Here is a 27,579-nt window from a genome sequence, read left to right as displayed (position 1 = left end):
ATTTATCAGTCTATAGAATGACAAATAGTATTTGTCATTCTATAGACTGATAAATAATATAAAAATAGTATGCAAATAGTATACTATTTGTCATTCTATAGACTGATAAATAATATAAAATAGTATACAAATAGTATACTATTTGTCATTCTATAGACTGATAAATAATATAAAAATACAAAAACTTGGAAAAATGGATAATTTGCATCAAGAAAGAGTTCATTGAATTGGAGATATAAATAGTTAGAGAACTTAGTTAGAATCAAAGCCTATAAACTGTCAACAGGGTTATTAATGCTAAATTATCCTCCTTATAAGATAATTGATTTCCATAGAGTGAAAATCTTGTCTCAGAATAGTGATAGGAGAGGCATAACATAAAGAGATCTCTTCACTTTTTTTGAGCGTAATCTTGCATCTTGTTCACAAAAGCTGATATGATTTACCCTCCAACTCTGCTGGAGCTATTCTCACTAAGCCCTAATAATTCAATTGGCTTAAATCCTTAACAGTTAAAATGAAGCAATGGATAAACTAGGACTGATAAAGGAGCTAAGAATCCTGTTCTTAAGAAACTTCAAGACCATCAACATGACCTTTAGAGATGGTCTAATAAAACTATAATAATAGCCAGCAATCGTAATAATAACAACAATCATGATTAATAATCATAATACTCTGTATTTATCTCATGCCTTTCATCCATGGATCTGAAAGCTCTTTTTACAAATATCAATTATGACTGACATTCTTGTAAGCTGAATATTCACAGTGTCCAGAAAATGGACTGAAACAGTTTTAAGACAGGATGGCCCAAAAAGGATAAGTTACAAGCTCTAGCTCTCCCACCCAATTTCAGCTGCAAACTCTGCTATCCATTAGGTTGAATGGCCTGTGACTGCCAGGAGACTATAAACTGATATAGACAATGGTAGTCGGTTAGTTCTATGGAATTCAGAAATTGTGTTAGATGTGATTGCTAAAGAAATCCTGATTATGAGAGTTCCCCATAAAAATTTAGTCCTGTCAAGGAAATGAAACTCTCCTTACTGGCCCAGATTCAACCTACAGATACTCATAACTTTTAATGTACTAAAAATTTGGCACAGAAAAATAATTTTTGATGTTGGCTTAACTTGTAGGAAAACTTGGATTGGGTATTTTTTGTTAGTTTGCATTTGAAATGAATGAGCATACTATTATTTTGAGAATGAAGTCTTGGGAATCTTTAATGGTGAGTTTCATGGTTTCATCAAAACCTTAGCCTAAATGGATCAGTTAGGGACTGCCAGGGAAGGAGCGAGGAGGTGCCTGGGTGATCAGTTTTTTATGGTGCTGCCCCCAAATCTAAAACACAAAACAAAATAAAACCCTAGAAAATCAAAGTAAAAATATAAAATATAAAAACATTTTATTAAAAATATAGTATTTTATAAAAACAAAGTAAAAATGGAAGAAGAAGGGAAACAATTGGTGTAATACAAGAGGAAAGTTTTTATTCATCCAACCAACTTTTTTTGAGCATCTACCGAAAACAAGGCATTTTGACATTTTTATGTGCAGGTATGTATGCATAGAAGACTATAAAGGTGATCTCATTTCCTTTTACTAAGTTCATTGGTCTGTATTAGTCAGGGTTCTCTAGGGACAGAACTAATACGATAGATATATGTAAAAGGGAGTTTATTAAGTAGTATTAACTCACACAATCACAAGGTCCCACAATAGGCCATCTGCAAATGGAGGAGCAAGGAAGCCAGTCTGAGTCCCAAAGCTGAAGAACTTGGAGTCTGATGTTTGAGGGCAGGAAGCATCCAGCACGGGAGACAGATGTAGGCTGGGAGGCTAAACCAGTCTCGCCTTTACACATTTTTCTGCCTGCTTTATATTCTGGCCATGCTGGCAGCTGATTAGATGGTGCCCACTCAGATTAAGGGTGGGTCTGCCTTTCCCGGCCCACTGACTCAAATGCTAATCTCCTTTGGCAACACCATCACAGACACATCCAGGATCAATACTTTACATCCTTCAATCCAATCAAGTTGACACTCAGTATTAACGATCACATGGTCTCATTCCATTGTCATTACTTTTGGAAAACATTTTTTGTTTAGATTAGAGGTTTTGCTATAAAATATTAATGCATTAATCTGTTTTCTTAAGACTATCATTTTAAGGCTTTGTGTCAGTTTCTTCTAATGCAGAATATCAGGGGGATATGATCATTTGGACCTGCACGTACAGCAATGAATTTGGGATATCATCAAGTTAATTGATAGAATTCATTTGACTTATGTACTTAGGCTTTCATGAAACCTCATCTTAAATCATTAATTCTGCTCCGAATAAACGGTACATTTACCTGCGTCCTTTGAGTTGGCCCCTATCCCAATCTCTGTACATCTTGAAACACCGTTATCATGTTTGGCTTCTTTATTTAACTGGAAGGGGTATTTTATTCATACAGGTATTTTACACATCATACAGGTATTTTACATACAGGTATTTTACACATCATGTTGCTTGGTACTTTCATAAAACAGAAGAGAAAACTGAGACTTGTGCATATTGGGTGATCTTATGCAAGGTCATAAGCTAGTTGATGGAGAATTTGAAATAGAAATCAGGACTTTGGGTCATCTATCCTCTGCTCTTTCTGCCCAACTGAATGAAAAATGGCTGACTATCCACCCCTCAACCTGAAAATTAGGCTCTTTTTAGCCAAACTTTGACTACCACCCTCTGTATAAGCTTCTCTGTATAAGTGCAAGATGAACCAATTAATAAAAAGCAACACAAGCGGAGATCAGTCAAATATCTCCCAAACCTAATCTATATTACTTTGATAAATGATATCATCTTTGCCTTCCATTAATCCCTATACTCAACCCCAGAGAGAAAAATCCACTTGACCCTGAATTTCCAGATGCGCTCACCAGAAGACTAGTCTTGGTAAACATGTTGCAACCAACATTTTAAGTTCAGGTTAACATTTTCTTGTTCTTCACTTCTATTTATTTATTTATTTAGACAGAGTCTCACTCTGTCACCCAGGCTGGAGTGCAGTGGCACGATCTTGGCTCACTGCAAGCTCCGCCTCCCGAGTTCACACCATTCTCCTGCCTCAGCCTCCCAAGTAGCTGGGACTGCAGGTGCCTGCCACCATGCCCGGCTAATTGTTTTTTGTATTTTTAGTAGAGACGGGGTTTGACTGTGTTAGCCAGGACGGTCTTCTTTTCCTGACCTCATGATCTGCCCGCCTTGGCCTCCCAAAGTGCTGGGATTACAGGCATGAGCCACCGCGGCCTGGCTCAATTTATTTATTATTTGTTTCCAGCTCTTTCTTCTTTTTCGTTAAATAAACTGTTTCAAACACTAGCAATCTTTTCACTTCCCTGGGCATCAAACCTATGCCTTCTAGTCTACTTCTTTAAAAAGAAATTTAGTAATTATACTTACTTAAGGGTAGTATACTTACTATAGTAGTTATACTTACTTATATATATCATTCTATTCCTTTATAAACTTTTTCTTTTCCACTTACATTTTTGTTTCTTGAGCATCATCATAGCCAAATGGCTAAAGGCAGCTCATAGGAAGGGATTTTTTTTTCATAAAATTTCAACTTCTGATAATCTAAACAGTTCAGTTCAGAATATCTTCTCATTACATAATTAACTGTGACATGAAGAGTCCAGTGGAAGAGTCCACAGGCCAACTTACAAAATGTAGGAAGGTTTATGTATTGGTTTCCAAGGACTTCCGTACCACAAACTGGGCGACTTAAAACAACAGGAATGTATTAGCTCACAGTTCTGGAGGCTGGAGGTCTGAAATCAAGGCTCTGGCGGGGCCTTGCTTCCTCCAAAGGTTCTAAGGCAGATTCTTTCTTTGCCTCTTCTTAGCTTCTGGTGGTTTCTGGCAATCTTTGGCATTCCTTGGCTTGCAGCTTTATTACTCCCACCTCTGCCTTCTTCCCTCTGTGTACATCTGAATCTCCCTCTACTTTCTCTTAAAAAGACACCAGTCGGCCGGGCATGGTGGCTCACGCCTGTAATCCCAGCACTTTGGGAGGCTGAGGTGGGTGGATCACGAGGTCAGGAGATCGAGACCATCCTGGCTAACACGGTGAAACCCCGTCTCTACTAAAAATACAAAAAATTAGCCAGGCACGGTGGCAGGCGTCTGTAGTCCCAGCTACTCGGGAGGCTGAGGCAGGAGAATTGCGTGAACCCAGGAGGCGGAGCTTGCAGTGAGTGGAGATCACACCACTGCACTCTATCCTGGGCTACAGAGCGAAACCCTGTCTCGAAGTAAAAAAAAAAAAGACGCCAGTCATTGGACTTAGGGCCTACCCTTATGGGTAGCAGGCAGTCATCAAGCCTACTTTATAGCTGAGGAAACTGAGGCACACGGAGATTAAGTGACCTCATCTTAACCAACTACATCTGCAAAGATCCTCATTCCAAATAAGGTCACATTCTGAGGTTCTGAGCGGACATGAATTTACGGGGTGTCCCATTCAAATCAGTGTGTTTACTTCTTCCATTCCATCTCACTATTCTACCAAGACCTTTCAGATGCACAGAGTCCAATATGACCACTCAAAACCTTCTCAGTAATGCCACCAGTCCATTCTGAAAGTGAAGCAGCACAGAGTGTGAAGATGTTACACAAGCAGGACTGAGTCCTACCTCCTGTTGTTCCTGGCTTTGGAACTTTGCACGAGTCACATAATCCCACTGGGCTTCCGTGGCTTCATATTCAGATTGGAGTAACATCTGTATCACACGGCTGCCATAAGAATCTAATGAGATCGTAGACCCAATTGTCTTACATTTGGCATATGGTGGCTGCTCAGTCATCTTTAACACCCTACATTGATTCTAGAATTGATGAGCAGGTAATGTGCTGGAGCAAGCAGAGAAAAGACCCCTTTCAGGTAGCCCTGAGAGCATACCCCCACTGTGCCCAAGAGTAAGGCATGTTCTGGAAAGAGAAAGGGTACACCCTGCATGCCTGGGAAAATTTGCTGAGGTTTGTCATTTTTAAAAAAGATAATTAGGAAAAACAAACTGAACTCTCAGAGGATGCTTATTAGATTGCTACATTGTACTTATCTACAATATATGGTGCCTAACATCTAAGAAGCTGAAAGCTTTTAATGAGCATTAACTCGTTATTCCCTGTGGGATGGGTAGCAGGCAGTCATCAAGCCTACTTTGTAGCTGAGGAAATTGAGGGACAGGGAGATCAAGTGACTGATTCAAGGTCAGTACCAAGCTGATTGCTAATGGGACCAACAGTGAGCCCTGGAGAATTGAAAAGAAGGCCTTGAGTGTAGTTATTTAGCTGTCATCCTTATTTGTTCCCACCCCCATGGATTCAATCATGTAGGCAACCTGCTTCCAGGAACAAGAATAGGGTGGCTTAGAAGAGAAAATGAAAATAAAGAAACTACAATAAACAAATGTGGTATATCCATACAATGGAATATTATTCAATCATAAAAAGGAAAGAAGTACTAACGTGCTATGATGTGAATGAACCTAGAAAACATTATGCTGAATGAGAGAAGCCAGACACAAAAGACCACATATCATACGATTTCATTTATAAGAAACATCTAGAACATGTAAATCCACAGAGACAGAAAGCAGATTTGTGGTTGCCAGGGGCTAGAGTGGCTTAAAGAATGGAGTGTCATTGATTCATGGGAACTCTTTTCTTTTGGGGTGACTAAAGTGTTCTGGAACAACAAAGAGGTGATGCTTAGCGAGGCGTGGTGGCTCATGCCTGTGATCCCAGAACTTTGGGAGGCCGAGGTAGGTGGATCACCTGAGGTCAGGAGTTCGAGACCAGCCTGACCAACATGGTGAAACCCAATCCCTACCAAAAATACAAAAATTAGCTGGCATGGTGGCACACGCCTGTAATCTCAGCTACTCGGGAGGCTGAGACAGGAGAATTGCCTGAACCCTGGAGGTGGAGGTTGCAATAAGCCAAGATCATGCCACTGTACTCCAGCCTGGCCAAACAAGAGTGAAACTCCATTTCCAAAAAAAAAAAAAAAAAAGAGAAAGAGAGAGAGAAAGAAGTGTTGTTTGCATAACATTGTGAATTTACTAAATGCCACACAATTAGGCACTTTAAAATGGCTAATTTTAGGTGAACAAAATTCTCTGCATCTCTCTGTGTCTGTCTGAATCTCCCTCTCTTTACTCTTATAAAGATGCCAGTCATCAGAGAATACAATTCACAAAAAGTTAATAAAAATAAATAAATAAATAATGTGAGCATTTAAAAATGAATGTTAGTCACCCCCTGTGGCCTGCAGACAGACATGTGAAAAACAAATCACCTGAACTTGTAGAGACCACACCTTGCACCCAGCTAATTCTAACTGCATGACCTTAGACTAACATCCAAGTCTCCGTTTTCGCAATTGCACAGTGGGGGGTTAGACTAAATTGATGGTTTTCAAACAGGAGTATTTTTTTTTTTTTGGAGACAGGATCTCACTCTGTTGCTCAGGCTAGAGCACAGTGGCACCATCATAGCTTACTGCAGCCTTGAACTCCTGGGATCAGGTGATCTTCCCACCTCAGCCTCCTGAGTAGCTAGGACTACAGGTGTGTGCTACCATGCCCTACTTTTTTGAAAATTTTTTGTAGAGATGGGGTCTTGCTATGCTGCCCAGGCTGGTTTCAAACTCTTGGCCTCAAATGATCCTCCCAGCTTGGTCTCCTAAAATGGTGGGATTACAGGTGTGAGCTTGGCCTCAAACTGCACTTTTTAAAGCTGCTAAATGTCTTTTAAACAAAATCCTATGTAGAACCCTAATATATAAAAAAGATGAAAGCCAAGCTAATTGAGGGGATCTGTCTAACCAGCTCCGTACTTCCATCCCTGGTGGCCCCAAAGGCACCCTCTGAACTGTGATGCTCTTGAATAAGGTTGAAAATCCCAGAATAAATTATTTCTAATCTTATGAGCCTATCACCCTAAGGGAAGACCATTTTCCTACCACCATTTAAATGCAAAATAGTAACATAAGATGCAAATATCAGTATCATGTATGTTGTTGTTGTTGATAAATATGTACCATAATGAAAACTTAGAATAGTATAAAATTGAACATGACAGATGTAGCCAGATGTGGGCTGACCAGAAGACCCACAGCAACTTTGGATGTGTTGGAGGTATGAGCAGGCTCCACTGCGTCTACCTTATCCAAAGTCTAAGCCCAACTTGACCTGATCCAGGTGGCCAAGAGCAGGTCATTGCCATTTGCCCAGGGTTCAAGATCCTTTTGGGCCATCAATGGGGACAGCCAAAGACTTTCATGCAAGATTTGGATCAAGGAGATTGTGGCTCGATATGGGAAAAATTTACATAAGGATGAAAATCAGATGGGGGAAAAAAAAAACAAGAAGCCAAAGGACATTGACCTGGTCACAATGATTCCTTCAATTTCTTCTTATCTGTGGCCTGTGTCAGAGTTCATTTTAGGTTGGGCGTGGTGGCTCGTGCCTGCAATCTTAGCACTTTGGGAGGTGGCCGAGGTGGGCAGATTGCCTGAGCTCAGGAGACCAGCCTGGGCAACATGGTAACATCCCGTCTTCACTAAAAATACAAAAAAATTAGCCAGGCGTGGTGGCCTGTGACTGTAGTCCCAGCTACTTGGGAGGCTGAGGCATGAGAATTGCTTGAACCCCAGAGGCAGAGGTTTCAGTGAGCTGAGGCCGCCCTGCTTTACTCCAGCCTGGGCAACAGAGCAAGACTCCGTCTCAAAAAAAAAAAAAAAAAAAAAAAAAACAGTTTATTTTAGAGTTACCACCCCCTACACAGACATTAAAACATCTTTATGTAGATCCCACAGATTTTTCAGAACCTGCTTGATTATAGAAAAGCTCAACAACTTGACCACAACTTTATTTACACTTCCACTCATCAATGTTTGTGCCTGACTTTACATGCCAAGAAGGTATTCTCCTTTTCCTCCCGGCAAAGACTCAAGATCTGCCAGGAAGAAAAGGGGGGAGTGAAAGCGGCTGAAAGTTTCAGCAGAGCAGAGCTGGTTATCACTTACTTGTAAATAAATAAGGCATGAATCCAGAAATGAAGATCACTTTCATGCATTCTTGGATGTAAAGGAATTGCTCTTAATTCTCACAGTGTCCAAATTTTGGAAATCTACATTGGGATGAGGGGTTACTGAATAAACGTTCTAGGTGCTAGTCTGTGCAGTCTTAGATGAAATTATCATAAGAAAAATCTTTTGAGAAAGTTTAATGGAAAAGATCATATATCGTTAAACACTGAAGGTCAGGAGTTACGGGTAGATCAAAGTACCCTAGACCAGTGGTTTTCAAAGTGTGATCCCAGATGGGCATCACCTGGGAACCTGTTAGAAAAACAAATTCTCAGCCCCACCCTAGACCTACTGAATCAGAAAATCTGGGGGTGGGGTCCAGAAATTAGTGTTTCAACAAACCCTCCAGGCGACTCCAATGCACATGACAGTTTGAGAACCACTTCGAAATCTTTTGTTCTAATTAATTCCCTAATTTTAGATGAGAAACCCAAGGTCCACAGTAAGTAAATGCCTTTCCTACTATCATCCTGCTGACTGCGTGAACTAAAAAAAGAGATGAAAATTTGTTTTACTAGCTATACTTTTAAAAATAAGACAGATTTCTTTTCCCCAAAGATTAGAAGAGAATTGATGCTTCTGGTTTGTATTAGGTTCTCTAAGAGGACAGGACTAATAGGATAGATGTACATATGAAGGGGCATTTATTAGGAGAATTGACTCACACCATCACAAGGGGAGGTCCCTAAATAGGCCGTCTGCAAGCTGAGGAGCCAGAAAGCCAATCCAAGTCCCAAAACCTCAAAATCAGGCAAGCGAATAGTGCAGACTTTAGTCTGTGTCTGAAGTCCCGAGAGCCCCTGGCAAATCACTGGTGAAAGTTCAAGAGTCCAAAACCTGAAGAACTTGGAGTCCGATGTATGAGGGCAGGAAGCATCCAGCACGGGAGAAAGATGTAGGCCAGGAGACTTAGCCAGTCTAGTCTTTCCACGTTCTTCTGACTGCTTTTAGTCTGGCTGTGCTGGGAGCTGATTAGATGGTGCCCACCCAGATTGAGGGTGGGTCTGCCTTTCCCAGTCCACTGATTCAGATGTTGATCTCCTTTGGCAACACCCTCACAGACACACTCAGGGACAGTACTTGGCATCCTTCAATACAATCAAGTTGACACTCAATATTAACCATCACATGGTTTAAAACCTGCTTTCTGATTCATCAAATATGAACTAAACATGCATGATTCTGAGTAAAATCCCATCAGAATTCCCAGTGCCTGGCAAATAATAGGCACTCGGTAAATATTTATCATGATATGAATCAGCCTCATACAAAGACCATTGGCAAGTACTTCATCCATTTCCTTGTACAATTAGTGGGTCTCTGCCCAAATGGTTAATACTGAGACCCCAAAACACCACATTTTCTTGCATGGAATAATTTTGACAAGTAACTCAGTTTCTCCCCATTTCCACCCAAATGCCTCCAAAGGTAGACTGAAAAAGAGACATCCATTGTGAAAACTGAAAAGCTAAGAGAAGTCCCTGAAATGCTACCCATGTGAAATTTCCCCTAACATTTTCTTAGTTAACTTTCAAAACATCTGAACAGATTTCACTTACTTTAAATAGCTGAAATTTTGTTTGTTTATTTTTCCTTTGCTTTACCAGTATAAAAATTGAAAATGAAGTCTTAGCATGTGTGAAAGCTTTTCTTTTTAGAAAAGGCAGGAAAGATTGAATCTAAGGTGAAAGAAGATCTCAGGGCCAGAAGATTTGAGAAATAAGGCATAAATTCTTCCCCAAAAGAACTCCAAACATAAAACTACCTGTATGGAAAGAATGACATCAGAATCAAACAATTATAAGTAATACATTGAATCAGTCTGGTTAAGCTTTCTTTTTTTCTCAATAGTAAATTCTTGACTTCTTCACTTGAAATGTTTTAATTCATAACTGTTTTTCTCTGAATTATCTGTCCTATAGTAAAAATGTTATTTTAAATGGTTTTTATTTTCTTTTATTTACAAAAAAGCTTCTAAACATTTTTTCTTTTTTTAAAAAAGCATAACATCTATACCAGGAGGAATACGGACATGTTTTATTGCTGTAATAATACTTACATCTAATGGTTAAAGCCTTTGGCATCACCAAGTACGCAAGGCTTATATTACTATCAAAAGTCTTTAATGAAGAGCAACAGCAACCAAATTATGTAACACCAAGTCTTACAATTACACATAATTTAAAAATGCTATCCAATTAAGCCATTTACCTAAGAACCACATGGTTTTGTGATCAAATAATGTATGTCAACTCTTTACACGGTACATCTCAATTGCTGATAAATTTTGGACCACACAAACATGTTAGGACCCCAAGAAAAAAATTTTTGTCAATTCTTCATACTGTGTTTTATGCCTCAATTAACACAATAAGCTGTGTGCACATATGAATGCTGCACATCCAACTACTTTTTTCAGTGGTATGGAAGTGGTAACTGGACCCTTGTCTGGAAGCTTTGCCACTGTGGCTATCACATTCAAAGGGAAAATGTGTATCTAGGAAACCAGCTATGCTGAAGGCGAATTTTCTCAGGGATCGGTTTTTTTTCTACCAAGGACTCATGTCCTTTTTGAGGGCAGGGATTCTTTCAGCCTTAAAAGAACAATGATTTTTATAGTACACAAATAAAAACTTTATTTTTTGGAAAACAATTATTGATCAACATGTATCATCAGCAATGCAGCAAAGTCTCCAGCCAGACTGCAGAGATTTAGGCTGCTCAATTCTCCAGTGGCCCGGGGGTTGAGAGATCCATAGTGATTGCTACTTGCAAAGCTCTATTAATGACACAACTTTTTCCATGCTTTCATAGTAAAATACAAAAGTATGCCAAAGAAACCACAAAACTGATATGTAAAAAGAGAATAGTCTTAAGTAGAGAAAGCCAGAACTCGTGAGTGGCAATTCTAAAACAAGTCCTACCACTGGCCTCATAACTCTTTAAGAGCCTTCCTAATTTTCACCTTTAAAATATGAGGCCAATAAACATATCTGTAATTGGCTCAATTCTTCTCTGACCTGCATATTTTAGTAGAGCTTTTCTGGGCCTTGAGCAAGATTATTTTAGCCATCTTTGAATGTTCTGGTCTTGGGAGAAGTCTAAAATCTAATATATTATTTAAAAAAAACTTAAATAGTAGTGCAGTGGAGTTGCATGTGTATTTCTTACAGTTAGATATGTAAACAAAAAATTGCTTTTTTTCCTTGTTATAATCACCTGCTCATCATTGTTGGCAATACACGTAAACTCGGCCTAACCCACTAACTTAAACATATGTTTAAGGTCATTTGTCTCGTTGGATAAATCCTGACTTTTTCAGATTTGTTGTCCCTTCCTTGGCCCCTGTCCAAGATGGCAGCTCGGCGTGTGTATCAAGGGTTTGGGGAAGAGCAGGGGGCTTGGGTCTAACAGTCCAGATCTTTATCCTGACCCCATGCCTAGTGTTGGCACTGGGCGCTCAGTGGCTCAGCCTGGGCCCAGAAGCCCATCCTGTGGAGGAGCCACCTCAGTCCTCTGATGCCATGGCAGTCCTGAGGCATGGCGCTGATCCCCATTGGGCTCTGTTGTAGAAGGTCCGCCCGGAAGACTTCCAGGTCAAGGACCTCCCACACCTAGTGCTGTAACCTTCTAGGAGGCTTGCCAGGCAGCTCAGCTAACCTAAGCATCTCTCTGCAGGCCCCCAGAGAATACGAGGTGCCTTCCTGTTTCCCCACAGGATTACCGAGGGACCCCCTAGGGATCAAACCCAGTCCCTCCTTGTCACCCTGAGGAGAGTAGAGCAGAAGCTTCTGCCTGCTTACACGTTCTCCACCGAGCCAGTATCCCCTTACCCCACACCTCCTTCTTCCCTCAGCAGCACCTACCCTTTCCTTGTTTAGGGGGCTACAGGAGTGAAACTTGACTTACCAGGAATAGAAAATACCTCGTTTGAATACGTTGGAGATTTTAGCCTAATTACAATAGGAATTTATCTTACCAAGGATCCTAATATCCCTGGAAATGTGGCTTTCTTTCCACTCCTACTGCTTTTGAACTGGGCTCTTGCTTCCAAACTTATATTCTTTCAATCCGTCGCGTAGGCCTGTATTTCCATCTGATTATCATTGTCAGCAAGGAGCCTTGTGCAGATAAAGACTCCCCAGTTGAGCCCTTCCATAACAATTCCAAAAAGCAGATGGCTGCCATGGCCCGGACCTGTAATTCCAGCTGCTCAGGAGGCTGAGGTGGGTGGACTGCTGGAGCCCAGGAATTTGAGACCAGCCTGGGCAGTATAGCAAGACCCTTGTTTCAAAAAAAAAAAAAAAAAAAGCAAGGTGCAGAACGATAACTATAACATGCTGTCTTCAGGTTAAGAAAAGGAAAATAAGACTTTTTCTTTTTCCTTTCTCTCTCTCTCTCTCTCTTTCCTTCCTTCCTGACAAGCCCTCACTCTGTTGCCCAGGCTGGAGTGGCACAATCATAGCTCACTGTAGCCTTGAACTCCTGAGCTCAAGCTATTTTCCTGCCTCGCCTCCCAAGTAGCTGGGCCTACAGGCATGTGCCATCACACCCAGCTAATTTTTTTTTTTGAGGGGGTGGTTTATAACAAGCAAATTTATTTACTCAAAACGTCTTTAATGTTTGAAAACACCCAACCTCCCGCAACAACCGAAAACTCCACATGAGTTGGAATCTCCCACTGTGGGTGGCTTGAGAAGGCTCAAGGGTATGACTGGAGTAAGGAGCCGAGCCGGGCAGTGGCCACCAGGCATCAGGTCCACCGCAGGACGGAAGATGAGGGGTGGGAGGCTGAGAGCCCTGGAGGAAGCAGTGGCTTGTAGGAGACGTGGACCCCAAACCCACAACAGAGCAGACCCAGCACAGTCTGGGTGAGGACCTGGGGCACCAGCTGCCCCGCTGTGGCCTCCCTGTGGGGGTCTTGACCCTCCTGAGGTTGCATTTCACACAAACCTACAGGTGAATGGAGCAGTCCAGGCCACGGGAAGCCTCACCCCAGGATGAGAGAACCTGAGTGGAGGCTGCTAGCCTTGGGGAGTCCAGAACACCCAGATAATTTTTAAAACTTTTTATTATTATTATTATTATTTGTAGAGATGGGCTCTCATTATGTTGCCCAGGCTGGTCTCAAAATTCTAACCTCAAGCAATCCTCTCACCTTGGTTCCCAAAGTGCTGGGATAACAGGATTACTATGCTTGGTGAAAAGATTTCATAGTCATATTTGCTTGAATCTGCATAAAGACTGGAAGAAAACTTTTAAAAAAGTGATAGACAACCTTTTTAAGTTAGTGAAAGTGTGAAGGAAACAAGGAATCATTTGCCTTTCCTTTTTTATATGATTCTGGTTTTTTGTGTTTTCACTCTTTGTAAAGAAATTTTAAAAGGGTTTTTGCTTTTATTTGTGTTTTTTAGTGGTTTTGATGATAAGCCAGGTCTGGAAAGGAGCAGGGCTTCCCAAGAGATATTTTTTTTTTTGAGATGGAGTCTCGCTCTGTTGCCAGGCTGGAATGCAGTGGCACGATCTCGGCTCACTGCAACCTCCGCCTCCAGGGTTCAAGCCATTCTCCTGCTTCAGCCTCCCAAGTAGCTGGGATTACAGGCGCGGGCCACCACGCCCAGCTAATTTTTGTATTTTTATTAGAGATGTGGTTTCACCATGTCGGCTAGAATGGTCTCTATCTCCTGACCTTGTGAGCCCCCGCCTTGGCCTCCCAAAGTGGTGGGATTACAGGCATGAGCCACCGCGCCTGGCCCCCAAGAGAACTTTTAAACTTAAATCTGGTCACGTCCCACTACTAACACCCTCCAACAATGTCAAATCATGTTTGGGATAAAATCAAACTTGTTTAGCATGAATAGTAAGGCCACTGCTGACCAGAGCCTGCCCTGCTTCTCAGTCTGCCCACCCCGGGGCATGCCAGCTACCCCTCCATTCCTGCCTGCCCCCTCCCCACCTCTCACAACTCCTCACTGTTTTCTCAGAAGATGCAGCCTGGCATCATCCTTTCCACCATCTGCCCTCCCTATAATTTGCCAGAATAAATAAGATTCTCCTTTCTATGTCACACTACACAACAATTTAAAAATATTTATTATTTGGAGACAGGGTCTTGCTTTGTCACCCAGGCTGCAGTGGCACGATCATAGCTCACTGCAGCCTTGATCTCCTGGACTCAAACAATCCTCCCACTTCAGCCTCCCTAGGAGTTGGGACCACAGGCGTGCACCACCAAAACTGGCTAATTTTTTAATTTTTATTTTTAGTAGAGATGAGGTCTCACTGTGTTGCCCAGGCTGCTTGAACTCTTGGGCTCAAGCAATCCACTCGCCTTGCCCTTCCAAAGGGCTGGGATTACAGGTGTGATCCACCATGCCTGGCCAACATTTTTTAAAAATGTCTTTCTACCCTCCCACCTCCCAGTCAAGGACAATGGCATTCTCAGTTGGGGTAGTGTTTGTTGAATGAATGAATAAATGATTTTCAGTGTTAATGAAAATATTTTTAGAATAATAAAATAAACATAGAAGAAAGCTCATTAGATCACTTAAATCTGTGATTTTTTAAAAAAGATATGTGTTTGTGTTAGTAAACAAACAGCAAAATTATGATCAGGATAACGGGATTATAAGTTTTAGCCGGGGACTGCTAGGTATGTTAATAGATAGATAAGAATCATCTGTAATTGACATGCTCTTTGTATGCCCACAATGCCACTAACTGGTTTCTCAGGCCCTGGACAATGTTAGACCTCACTCTTAAGTAAAGAAAGCCCGTTTCCCTTGTTTACACAGTGAATTTACTTAAGGAGCACTGTCTTCACGGGTAAAACAATGGTGGCTTTACTGCTCTTTACACCTAAATTATCACAAAGTGGGAATGAATCTAAATGAGGTCATATAGTGTTTATGAACATGACATGAATTAATTTCATGAAGATAAGTCGCCTTGTGATCTATATGATCAGAAACTAGTTTATTACTTTCTATATGAAAAAATAATGGTAAAATTTTGTCACTCTTCTGTCTTGCCTTTCAAATTTTTTAAAAACACAATTCTGCAGTGATTGAGGAAATTGACTTTTTAAGGAAAAGTCAAATTTTTAAAAAGAAATTTGTAGTCATGAAAATATGAATATGTCACCTGACGTCTCAATAAGATCTTCATTGTAACAACTCAATTAGCTTCTGAAATGGTCTCATCTAGCTAATACCCTGCTTTCTGAGGAAATAATCAATTACTTTTGAACCAGGAAAATCTCTGATAGTAGATAAAAAAAAAAAACAAAAAAAACAAACCTGGAACAGGATAAATTAATAGTGCTTTGATTATTCAAAGAACATACGTTATTTCAATCCAACAATCAGCTGTTTAAGAGTCCATGCCCCCTTTCTGCCGTCGAACATTAGCTTGCTAAGAGTTTTTTTTTAAAAAAAGTTACCATGAACTGATTTAGCTTGCTGCCACGTATGAAATGTGGTTCTAATGACAGAATTAATCTTTCATGGGTTATGAATACTTTGAAATTAGAATCCAGAAAATTATATGTGGGAGTCACTTCTTCCTTTTCTAATTAAGTGGATAGTATTGTCTTCACCATCCAGCTGGTTTCTCAGAAACCAAAGTTGGCTTCCATATAAATATAATTTCATTTTATGGGAAGTAGGTTCTCCCACACCACATGCCTAAGCTTCTTTAGATGTAAATGGCATGGCATGAAGGCTTGTCCTTCCAATCAAAACGTGAAACCAGTCTTTCCAAATGGCTTAATATTTAACTATTAACTATTAAGAGCAACGATTGCCTAAAATAAAAGCCCTTGGCATAATAACCATTTTCACAAAACTAATTCCCTCAAATAGACATGTCCTAATGGACCAATAAAACTTGCCTTGTCGTGTCTGAATGCGGCATTAGCGCCTTTTAGAGCTGGCTATAATTGGTAATCACTGTTCAGGTGAAAGTGGGGGGTGGGGGAGATTTATAGAATAGTACTTTATACTGAGCTTCCACGGAGCCTTTCATCTGAAGATCTCAAAGCACTTGACAAACACTAATTAATACTCATGATACCCCAGTGAGGGAGGTAAGTATTATTATCCCCATTTCACAGATGAGATGAGGTTAAGTTGGGTAACCTGGTGAGTCAGGGACAGAATGAAGGGCTCCTAATTCTCAGTCTTGTGCTCATACAACCATTACAAGGGGCTGACATTGAAAACATAAAAGGAAACACACCTCATTTTCAAATACCCTAAGGTGAAAACATCAATTGCAAATGGGATCACAATTAAGCCACTTGGTTTTAACAACAGTAACAACATCTTGTAATCGTCAAACTTCATTTTGAAAAAAATAGAAAATAGTATTAAAAATAGTTTCCTTGAAGTGTAAAATAAAAATTATTTTATCATGGGAGGAGCCATACGGAAATTTATGTTGAATAATTTGATAAGGTGGCCAAAAAGTTGGATTTCACTTTTATCAGATGGTGGGTTAGTTTCTTGCACAACTCTAAACTTTCTGAGGACAGATCCATCCTTTTAGAGTTTGTTTCCTAGTGTGGAGTGTAAATAGGTACATTACTCAATAAATGTTAGTTAAACCAACAAAACCAACTAAATGCCAAGGTGCTGGGGGGCATGTGAAGAGGAATAGGATAGAACTCCACCCTCAGGGGGGCTAGGGAATTAAGGAAAGACATAGAATACAAGAAAGTAATTTTAAAATTAGGGGAGAAGAGCAGGAATGGTCCAAGCATTCAGTGTGAAAACACCAAGGTTCTAGGTTCAAATTGGAACATTAAAGGTTTTGATGAGTTCTCAGAGGCTAAGACCATTGCTTCTGGAAACTGTATTAACTCTTATATGCCATCATGGTGGCTTTTCTTCAGCTAAAGCTAATTGGCTTTCAAACAACCCATTGGGTTTTTAAATTCATTGTTTAAAATGCTGAATATTATAATAAATACTGTTTGGTCCAAGAGAAGACTTGGAAATAGCTTAGAGATGAGTAGGGAGCCAGCCATACTGGCCTTCTTTGGGTTTCTCCAAAGCCTCTCTGCCTCAGGGTCTTTGCATTCTGAATGGTAGACCATTCAGTCTACCCAGAATGCCTTTCCCACCCTCCCTCCCCACCTTCTTCACCTGACCAACCCTCACCTATCCTTTGGATTTCTGCTCAAACATCATTTTTTGACTCTTTAGAATAGGTACAGCTTCTGAGAACTCTTTCTATATTTCCTTCATAATAACTCTCTCAGCTTGTAATGAAATATTTGGATTTTTAAAAATTAATGAATTTCCCTCTTTCTTCTACTCACTGTCTCTAATTTTAAGAGATCTATATCTGTTTTGCCTACTATTATAGCTTTAGCACACAGGAGGTCCTTAATAGAAACTTGGTGGATGAATAAACACCCATGGTGCTAATTGCTGAGAAACTGGAAAGTAGCAGCATTTGGGGAGAGCTCATACTAAGAGAAAAGCAGCCTCAGTTAGTGGAGAGCAGGGCCCGTACTATCAGCGAGGCCCCAGTGTTGCTACGAGCTGGCTCGCCACTCACAGCTAGGCCATGGTGTTCATCCATTTAACATAAGCTATTTCACAGCACAGGATACCAATGTCATTCAAGGCCATTCAGTCACTCTGATCTACCAAGACAAAACAAGAATATTGTCCAAGCCACAAAACCATCCAAACATCCCCTATTCGGGCCTAATGACTGCTGCTGCTTTGACAATTACAATGTTAGCCTTGCATTGTTCTTCTCACCTGCAATGTAAAAATGTCAACCGTGGAATAGTCCCTCCTTCCTGACAGCAGCCTTGAACGCTCCCTAAAATCTCCTAAACATGTCCCAGGCCTATAATAAGATCTTTTCAACATCCTCTTACTGAGATGCCCCATGGTGCCTCGTGATGTGAGTTCTCCTTCATCACAATGAGCCAACTGACCCAATTCCATCAATAAACCAACTTTGTGTCTCTAGTGGTCTTTGACCTGGGGACATGGAAAATACAAAGAGTTGTATATAATGAGACAAAAAAAAAATGATATACAGCTGTTCAAATATCTCTGCCTTCCCAGAGAATGATTTAGGACTGGGAATGTTTCACTCCAGGAAGTCATTCAATCTGATTTTCAAGATATTATTGAAACACTGTATTAATATAGATCTTCCTAAATTATCAGATGATTTAAAAATCTCTTCACACTGGATTTTGGAAAGCAAACAATTATGAATTATTTTCATGGAATAATTTTTAATGTGTTTTTATATATTCTTAAATGAAAATGGGTGTATACTCTTTGGAACTGTCAATGTGAGGTAGCCAGCTAGAAGAAAACAAGGTAACTTCCAAGGTTAATCTGCAAGGTACATAGACCAATGTGGATAATCAAAGACTGATTAAAGTTCTTGTAAGAAACTACTTTTCATGCTTCTCTCAACTGCTTCATGTAGGCTACCACCTCAAGGGGAAACTGCAGTCTATGCTTTTGCTATTTGTTTTTTTTCTTGTCTATTCAGTTACCTAAAGACCTAATATATTTGGGCGTTAGAATGAGAATGCATCTTCTCTATCTCTGTAATCCAATTCATTTCTTCCTAACAATTCTAGTTTCAAACTCCGCCCTCTGCCTCTTCTTAAGCAACTCACAGCAAATTCATTCAAAGCATTTCCAAAGCCAAGGGCAGATTTTAAAGGTTGTTCACAGTCAGCAGGGGCAGTGTATCTCAATCTTTTGTATCTTAGTTTCCTTTGGGATGATATAAAAATTTTCTGATTTCATCAACTGCTGGGTGTTTCCTGGAGTCCCCACTTGAAGACAAAGGCTTTAGATTCTATTACTTCTTAAGTTGATACATCATAAACCCCCCGTCTCACATTAAGAATTATTCATCTCTTTAGAATGGAGCTTTCAGTCAAATTTGGTGTCACTCCTCAATATTCTGCTTATTGTTTCAATTTCATTAAATAATCTGTGTTTTCTGTTGCCTTATGGATCCAAAGAGAACCTTTGCCAGACCATCTTGGGAACATCCTTACCATGTGTCTCTCATGCTGCCCCCAGTTCTGGTCTAGCATCTGAATTCTTTTACCCATATATTTAACTTTTCTTGCCCATCTCATCTTGCTACTCCTCTTTCTTTCTTTGTGTATATATTGCATTTGAAGCTCAGCTTGTTTGAAACTAAACTCATTATTTGCCCTTTCCCACTTCCAAATTAATCCCTCACCACCTGCTCTTTTAAATATAGGTCTTTTTGCTAATTTATTTCCATCTTCCTTGCCCCTAGCATTAAAGCAATTTTCAAACCCCATCAGTTCTTCCTTCACAGTCTCCTTTTTCCATTCCCTCCTTCATTCCCTTGGACTACTCCCAAGTCTGCTGTCTCTGTCTCTCTTTTCTCCATTCCATCTGCCAGATCATTGCCAAATTAGTCTCTGCTGAATCTTATTTCAATCATGCTATAGCCCTGTTAACAAAATATATATAAATATAAATAAAGACACATCTACCAAATCTAGTTCAGACTCTTTAGTTTGGAGTTGGGTGGGCTACAGGGCCTCCCCTTACCCCTACAGAGAGTTTTGAAAAAAAGACCGTTTTAAGAGTCAGAACCAGAATTCAGATGCAAGTCTTTCAACTTTAAATCTTCTATAACCTAACTACAAGACTGTGTGACTTCTTGCTAAACTTCGTTTCAATATGTTTATATATTTCATTTGTAAAAAAAATGGACCAACATGCAAAATACACACACACACACCCCCACACACACCCCACTGTAGTACTGGAAGAGCTACATAATAAGTGTGCTTATGAATAACTCATTAAACAAAGACCACCTCTTGACATCCTCTTGTCTTTCCTCTCCATTCCAAGTTTTACCAGCAACACAAATATTTGATACTACAGCATTTTTACAAATTGAAGGTTTGTGTTGATCCTGCGTTGAGCGAGTATATCGCTCACTTTGTGTCTCTGTGTCACATTTTGGTAATTCTCACAATATTCAAATTTCAAAGTTTGAAATATTTCAAACATTTTAATTATTACTATATCTGTTTTGTTGATCTGAGAGCAGTGATCTTTGATGTTACTATTATGATTGTTTTGGGGTGCCATGAGCTACACCTATATAAGACAATGAACTTAATTGATAAATGTTATTTTTGTTCTGACTGCTCCACTGACCATCATTCCCCCATCTCTCCCCCTCCTTGGGCCTCCCTATTCCCTGAGACACAATGATATTAAAATTAGGCCAATTAATAGCCCCTACAATGACCTCTAAGTATTCAGGTGAAAGGAAGAGGTACAAGTCTCCCACTTTAAGTCAAAAGCTAGAAATAATTAAGCTTCAATGAATGAAGGCTGAGAAGGGTAAGGAAGCTGTAGAAGAAAAACTGATAGCTGGACGAGTTGGTTTGTGAGGTTTAAGGAATAAAGTTTTCTCCATAACATAAAAGTGCAAAGTGAAGCAGCAAGTGCTGATGGGGAAGCTGCAACAAGCTATCCAGAAGATCTAGCTAAGATCATTGATGAAGGTAGCTATACTAACAAATTTTCAATGGAGACAAAACAGCCTTGGATTGGAAGAAGATGCCATCTAGGACTTCCATAGCTAGAGAGAAGACAATGCTTGGCTTTAAAACTTGAAAGGAGAGGCTGACTCTCTTGTTAGGGGCTAATGTGACTGGAGACTTTAAAAGTTGAAGCCAATGCTCATTAACAATTCTGAAAATCCTAGGGTCCTTAGGAATGACACTAAATCTACTCTACTTGTGCTCTGAAAAGGGGAAAATAAAGTCCAGATGACAGCACATTTGTTTAAAACATGGTTTACTGAATATTTTAAGCCCACTATTGAGAACTACTGCTCAGAAAAACATTGCTTTTTTCCAAACATTACTGCTCATTGACAATATATCTGGTCACTTACGAGCTCTGATGGAGATGTACAAAGAAATTAATGTTGTTTTCATGCCTGTTGAGGTGGTTTGGATCTGTGTCCCCACCCATATCTCATGTTGAATTGTAATTCCCAGTGTTTGAAGCAGAGCCTGATGCAAGGTGATTGGATCATGGAGATGTTTCTCATGAATGGTTTAGCACCATCCCCTTCGTGCTGTTCTGGTGACAGTGAGTGGGTTCTCATGAGATCTCATTGTCTAAAAGTGTGTGACACCTCTCCCTTTGCTCTTGCTGCTCCTGCCATGTGAGACACCTCTCTCCCCCTTCACCTTCTGCCATTATTGTAAATTTCCTGAGGCCTCTCCAAGTCATGCAGATGCCAGCATCGTATTTCCTGTACAGCCTGCAGAACCCCAAGCCAATTAAACCTCTTTTATGTATAAAATATCTAGTCTCAAGTATTTCTTTAAAGCAATGTGAGAACTGACTAATACATCTGCTAATACTACATCCATTCTACAGCCCATGGATCAAGGCAGTATATGTAACGTTGTTTTTGTGTGAGAAAGGGGAGAGGATAACAACATGCTTTCATATTTGCGTGTATCTGCAAAAAGAACTCAGGAAGAATGCAGAGGAAACTAAATGAGTAGTTGTTCATAGAGAAGTGGAGGAGATGAAAACCAGAGTAGAGGTGATGACGCAGCCCCCAAATTGTGGCTTAGCCTGGGAAGGTCCGTGGTTTCCCCCAGGAAAGGATTCAAGGGCAAACCAGTGGTATTAGCAACTTTTACTGAACCAACAGTGTACAGCAGCAGCAGCAGTACTGCTCCCTGCAGAGTAGGCCTACCCCATAGGCAGTGTGCCCAGAATAGCTGCTCAGAGGCAGTGCTGCAGTCATATTTATACCCATTTTTAATTATGTGCAAACTAAGGGGAAGATTATGCAGACATTTCTAGAAAAAGGATGGTAACGTCTGGGTGGTTGGGTTGTTGCCATGGAAAGGGGTGGTAACTTCCGGTTGTTGCCATGGCAATGGTAAACTGACATGGCACACTGGTAGGTGTGTCTTATGGAAAGGTGCTTCCACCTCCTCCCTGTTTTAGTTAGTCCTCAATTTGGTCCAGTGTCTGGGCCCTGCCTCTGAAGTTGATTGAGTCCTGCCTCCTGAGTCACGTCCTGCCTCCATCCTCAGTAAGACCTCTCAATGTTTACCCTGTTAAAGCATTTTGATATTTGAATCGTACAAATGTATAACTCTTCAAACAAAATCCAACCAATAAAGTCTCTAAAGAAAAATACATAACTTTTTATAATTCTAGGAGTAACACCTACTTATGGAACATTTTAAAAGAACAAGGATATAAAAGCAATCCTTCATAATCCCATTTCTAGAAATAATCACTGTAAAGATTCTGGCATATTTCCTTTCAATCTCCCATGCAGATCTCCATAAATATTTGTGTCTATACTTACAAAGTTGAGATCACACTTCAATACACGTTTGTACTTTGCAGTTAACACTTGAGATAATTTTACAAGCATTTTATTATGTCATTTAAAACTCTTGATAATAATCATAATCTTAATATTCATTCTTCAAAAAACGTTAACAGTAAAGTCCATTACTCCTAACCATTGATTTAAAAAATTCATTCCTAATTAACTGTAGCCTTAAGGCTTCCCTCAGGTTTCCCAAACAGGGCACGTGCAGGACCATGCTTTCAGGACATCTTTGTTAGAGCTCCCTCAGCCATGCTGAAATGCTGTTTTGCCACATTAACAGGAAGCGCCATGGGAGCCACTCTAGAGGGTTTGTTAAGAGGAGAGGAGCTCAGAAGGCATATTCACGGAATACACAATTCTTGAACTTCATCAATGCCCATGACTGTTGTCATTGTTGACTGACACAGTGCTGGGATATTTCACTACAGGCATACCTCAAAGATATTGTGGGGTCCATTCCAGACCACCACAATAAAGTTAATCTCTCAGTAAAGTGAGTCACCCAAATATTTTGGTATCCCAGTGCATATAAAAGTTACATTTACACTATACTATAATCTATTAAGTGTACAATAGCATTATATCTGAAACAACAATGAACATATTTTAGTTTTATACTAATTTATTGCTAAAAAATGCTAATGGTCATCACCATCTGAGCCTTCAGTGAGTGGTACTCTTTTTGCTAGTGGAGGGTTTTGCCTCCGTGTTGATGGATGCTGACTCATCAGCGGGTGGTTGCTGAAGGTTGGGATGACTGTGGCAATTTCTTCAAATGAAAAAATAATGAGGTTTGCCACATCAAATGAGTCTTCCTTTCATGAAAGATTTCTCTGTAGCATGCAATGCTGTTTGATAGCATTTTACCTACAGTTGAACTTCTTTAAATATTGGAGTCAATGTTCTCAAGCCCTGCAGCTGCTTTATCAACAACATTTATGTAATATTTAAATCCTTTGTTGTCATTTTAACAATACTCACAGGATCTTCATTAGGAGTAGATTCCCTCTCAAGTAACCACTTTCTTTGCTCGTTCATAAGAAGCGACTCCTCATCCACTCAAGTTTTATCATGAGACTGAAGCAATACAACTACATCTTCAGGCTCCATTATATATTTTCTCCTCTGCAGAGAGTTAGACATAATTTTAAAATTTAAATGATTTTAAAGTACTTTTAAAATTTAAATGATTTTAAAGTAAAATAATTTGTAGTATACACTGAACACAAAAAGTGTTAAATAAATGCTAAATAATAATATTGTAAAGCCCCTATATTCTGTGATAATGAGCACTATATAAATGCTAAGTGGAAAAGAATAGAAAATATAGTGTTTTGAAATGGCTTATCAATGTATCAGGTTTCTTGTGTTTCATATGCACAAAATATATATATATATTTTTATATATATAGGACTTGCAGCAAAAATGCAAAAGTAAATATTTATCTATTTTAATAATTGTATAGCTGTACTATTCATTATAACACTGTGACTCTCTAAATCATTTTGTACCTAAGAAGAAGAGGCCTTTTCGTGTTAGCTATTACTGTGAAACAAAATACCCCAAACCTTAGTGGCTTAAGTCATCAAGCATTTTATTACCTCTTATGATTCTGTGAATTGCCCGGGCTCAGATGCCTGCTCCATATGGTTCACCTGAGGCTGGAGTCATTTGGAGGCTCAACTAGGTTGGACTACCCACGATGGCTTACTTGCATAGGTGGCAGTTGCTGGTAGTGGTTGGCTGGTTGCTCAGTTGGGAGTCAACTGGAGTGCCTCAGTTTTCTTCTACTGGCTTCACTGTAGGGCTTGGGTTTCTCATACTATGGTGGCTGGGAACATTCCAAGCAGACCAGTCCCAATGGACAAGCACCTTACTAAGCCTCTACTTGCACTGTTTGCTAATGACCCATCAGCCAAAGTAAGTCATGAGACCAAGTCTAGAGTCAGTGTGGGGAGGACTATAAAAGGCATGAATACCTAAAGGTGTGGTTAAGCCATCATTGTAACAGTCCACCACAGAGCCATAGCCAGCCTTGAAAATATCCTCGTATCCCTGAGTGGCACAGAAACAGATGGGACCCTTGCCATCAACACCATCATAGCAAAGATCTAGAATAGAAGGTTGCAGGGCTTACAACAATCATTCCATACAAGACACCTCAGTGATGACCTGTGTGGAATGGTAATGAAGGACCAGATGGGATAATAGTGACCCTAATACAAAATAGAACCATCACACCCATGGCACTCTATAACTCTCATGTATTACTTAAGAATACATTCAGCTGCAAGTAGCATAAAAGACAATTCTAATGACTTTAGAAAGAGACCTTTATTTCTCTCACATAATAAGATGTCCAAAAAACAGACGGTTACACAAATTGGTTCTATAGTTCAGCAATGTGTTGGTAATTTTTGGCTTTTCCTGCATGGCCATAAGATTGCTGCCCCAGCTCCAGGGATCATATCTGAGATCAAAGCAGGAAGAAGGAAGAGGGAGGGAGGAGCTAGCATCAAGCCATCTGAAATCAAAAGCTTTGCTAGAAATTTTCAGCTGACTTCTTCTTATGTCTCACTGGCCAGAATTGGTTACCCCAGCTGCAAAGAAGGCAAAGAAAAGGAATAGTCAGCGGGCACTTCGCTGCTCAATATGGTGTCAAGAGTCTGTAAATAAAGGAGTTGGGGTGGGGGCAGTTATATTGGTTAAAAAAAAGTGTCTGTCGCTACCCTGAAACTTAGAAAAACAACCCAAAAACAAACTCAAAAACAACCCAGGAGTGTCTGAGATAAAAGCAGCTACAACCTTGATAGAATGAGATCTTGAAATCCAAATCAAGTTACTTTAAAGAAAAACAAAGTTACATACAGCTGCTATGATTAGATAATATCTCTGAAAGGTTATTCCCTGGCACATAGCAAGTGCCAATACATGTTAGCTGTTGCGGTAAATATGATGTAATAGTAGTGGTGATGAAGATATTAATTATTATTACAACTGGCATGAGATAAATTAAGGTTTCCTCATTCATCCAACAAACACTTATTTTGCTTTTTCTTCATACAAGAACCTTTACAATTCAAATCTTAGGAAGCAAAGGATTTAGTGGGTGATTCATATTATCAGGAGAAAAAACATTTATTTTGGATAGAGTATTAAGAGAAAACGATAAGTGCTTTTGGAAAACATTCCTAATGATTCAGAATGCAATTCATTCTCCTTAAGAACATACCTACGGAGATGGAAAATATTGTGGCCTCAATTAAAATTTTTTTGTGGTAAAAAGCACATATAACTCAACTGAAGGTCAGGAGTGCTGGCTTATGCCTGTAATCCTAGCACTTTGGGAGGCTGAGGCAGGAGGATCACTTGAGCTCAGGAGTTTGAGACCAGCATGGGCAATATAGTGAGACCTCATCTGCACTGAAATTAAAAAAAAAAAAAAAAAATAGCTGGGCGTGATGGTGCACGCCTGTAGTCCCAGCTACTCAGGAAGCTGAGGCGGGAGGAACACGTCAGCCTGGGAGGTCAAGGCTGCAGTGAGCTGTGTTCACACCATTGCACTCCAGTCTGGATGACAGACTGAGACCCTGTCTAAAAAAAAAAAAAAAATTAAAAATATTCAATTGACCGTCTTAGCCACTTTAAAGTGTACAGTACAGTAATAAAAAGATATTTTTGTTGCAGTAACAGTTTCAGTAAAAATAACAGTAAACATTTGATTGGAATAAGAAAATATATAATATAGACCTGAAGAAAGAGGGAATATCAAACCTGTCAGTTTGAGGCTGTTTTATGATTTTCTTTAACTTGGTTTGACTTTTCGAGTCAGCAAAAGATTAAAGTTGATACAGAAACACACACACATCCCCCCCGACACACATGCATTCCTCGTGAGAATGTCTTCGTTATGGAGATGTGTCTGCTCTTTGTAATAAAAAAGGACACAGGTTTACTGCTAAGCCCAGGCAGGTTTGCTGGGCCAGCTCTAAGGGCTCAGAATGAAAACACAGAAGAAAAAAACAAAACAGGTAACATGCCCCAAAAAGTGCACAGAACTTTTCTGAGTGTAAGAGAAGGGAACAGGGAGAAGAGAATGGGATGGGATTGTGAGGAGTGGAATGGCAGGGAGGATTAACAGGATGGATTTCAGGAGGGAACGTGAGAGAAAACAAAACTCAAATGATGGTTTGGCATGATCCAAAAACAACAGATAGAAGGTAAATAAATGTTTCCTTAGAAGAGAGAACCTTGAAGTTTCCCCAAAAAAGGAAGAAAAAAATGAAGGGAAAGAAAGAGAAGCAAAGGAGATGGGGAGAAAGGTGAAGAAGGGAGACATCAATAAAGGCAAAAGCCAAAGAAAACAAGAAGCAAGTCTAATGGTTAGAATTCGAGTCCCAGAAGAAGAAGAATGCAGGAAATAGCACAATTCCAGGCAAGGAGAAGAGAAACAACACTCAGCTTACTTTTAAGAAGAGGAAAGTACCTTTTGGCCTCAACTCCCAGTTTCCAGTAATTTGATAAAATGACGAACACAGAGGAAAGAAGAGAGGCAACTGCTGAGGTCCCCTAGGCCTTTGAGAAAATGGAGTTGTACCTTTGGCAACATAAGTGCATATCTACAAGAAAGGCGATAATGTAACACCAAGGGAATGGGTACTGTCCAAAAAGAAATGCCCCACAAATGTCACCATGGCAAAACTAAAAGAGTCTACAAAGTTACCTAGCGTGCTGTTGGCATCATTGTAAACAAACAAGTTAAGGGCAAGATTCTTGCCAAGAGAATTAACATGCATATTGGGCATATTAAGCACTCTAAGAGCCAAGATGATTTCCTGAAAGTGTGTGAAGGAAAATAACCAGCATAAAGAGGGAAGCTAAAGAGAAACCTGAAGCTGCAGCCTGTTCCACCCAGAGAAGCACACTTTGTAAGAACCAATGAAAAGGAGCCTGAGCTGCTGGAGTCTATTAACTGAATTCACGGTATAACAGG

At 39.9% G+C, this 27,579-nt stretch overlaps 1 long non-coding RNA gene across 1 annotated transcript in view; it reads right to left on the bottom strand.

Annotated features, from left to right (window-relative positions):
• LOC129011761 (uncharacterized) overlaps window positions 1-27,184 on the bottom strand; it is a 176,960-nt gene extending 149,776 nt beyond the window's left edge. The window contains exons 1-2 of the long non-coding RNA XR_008493429.2: window positions 27,073-27,184; window positions 23,567-23,710 (exon numbers count right to left, since the gene is read on the bottom strand). This is a non-coding gene — a long non-coding RNA (uncharacterized LOC129011761). The remainder of the gene's footprint in view (window positions 1-23,566; window positions 23,711-27,072) is intronic.
• Window positions 27,185-27,579: the final 395 nt, after the last annotated feature.

Source organism: Pongo pygmaeus, chromosome 14 (genome assembly GCF_028885625.2).
Source record: "Pongo pygmaeus isolate AG05252 chromosome 14, NHGRI_mPonPyg2-v2.0_pri, whole genome shotgun sequence".
Classification (NCBI taxonomy): Eukaryota; Metazoa; Chordata; class Mammalia; order Primates; family Hominidae; genus Pongo; species Pongo pygmaeus.
The sequence above is the reverse complement of the archived record's forward strand: the minus strand, read 5'-3'. Positions and strand labels throughout refer to the sequence as shown.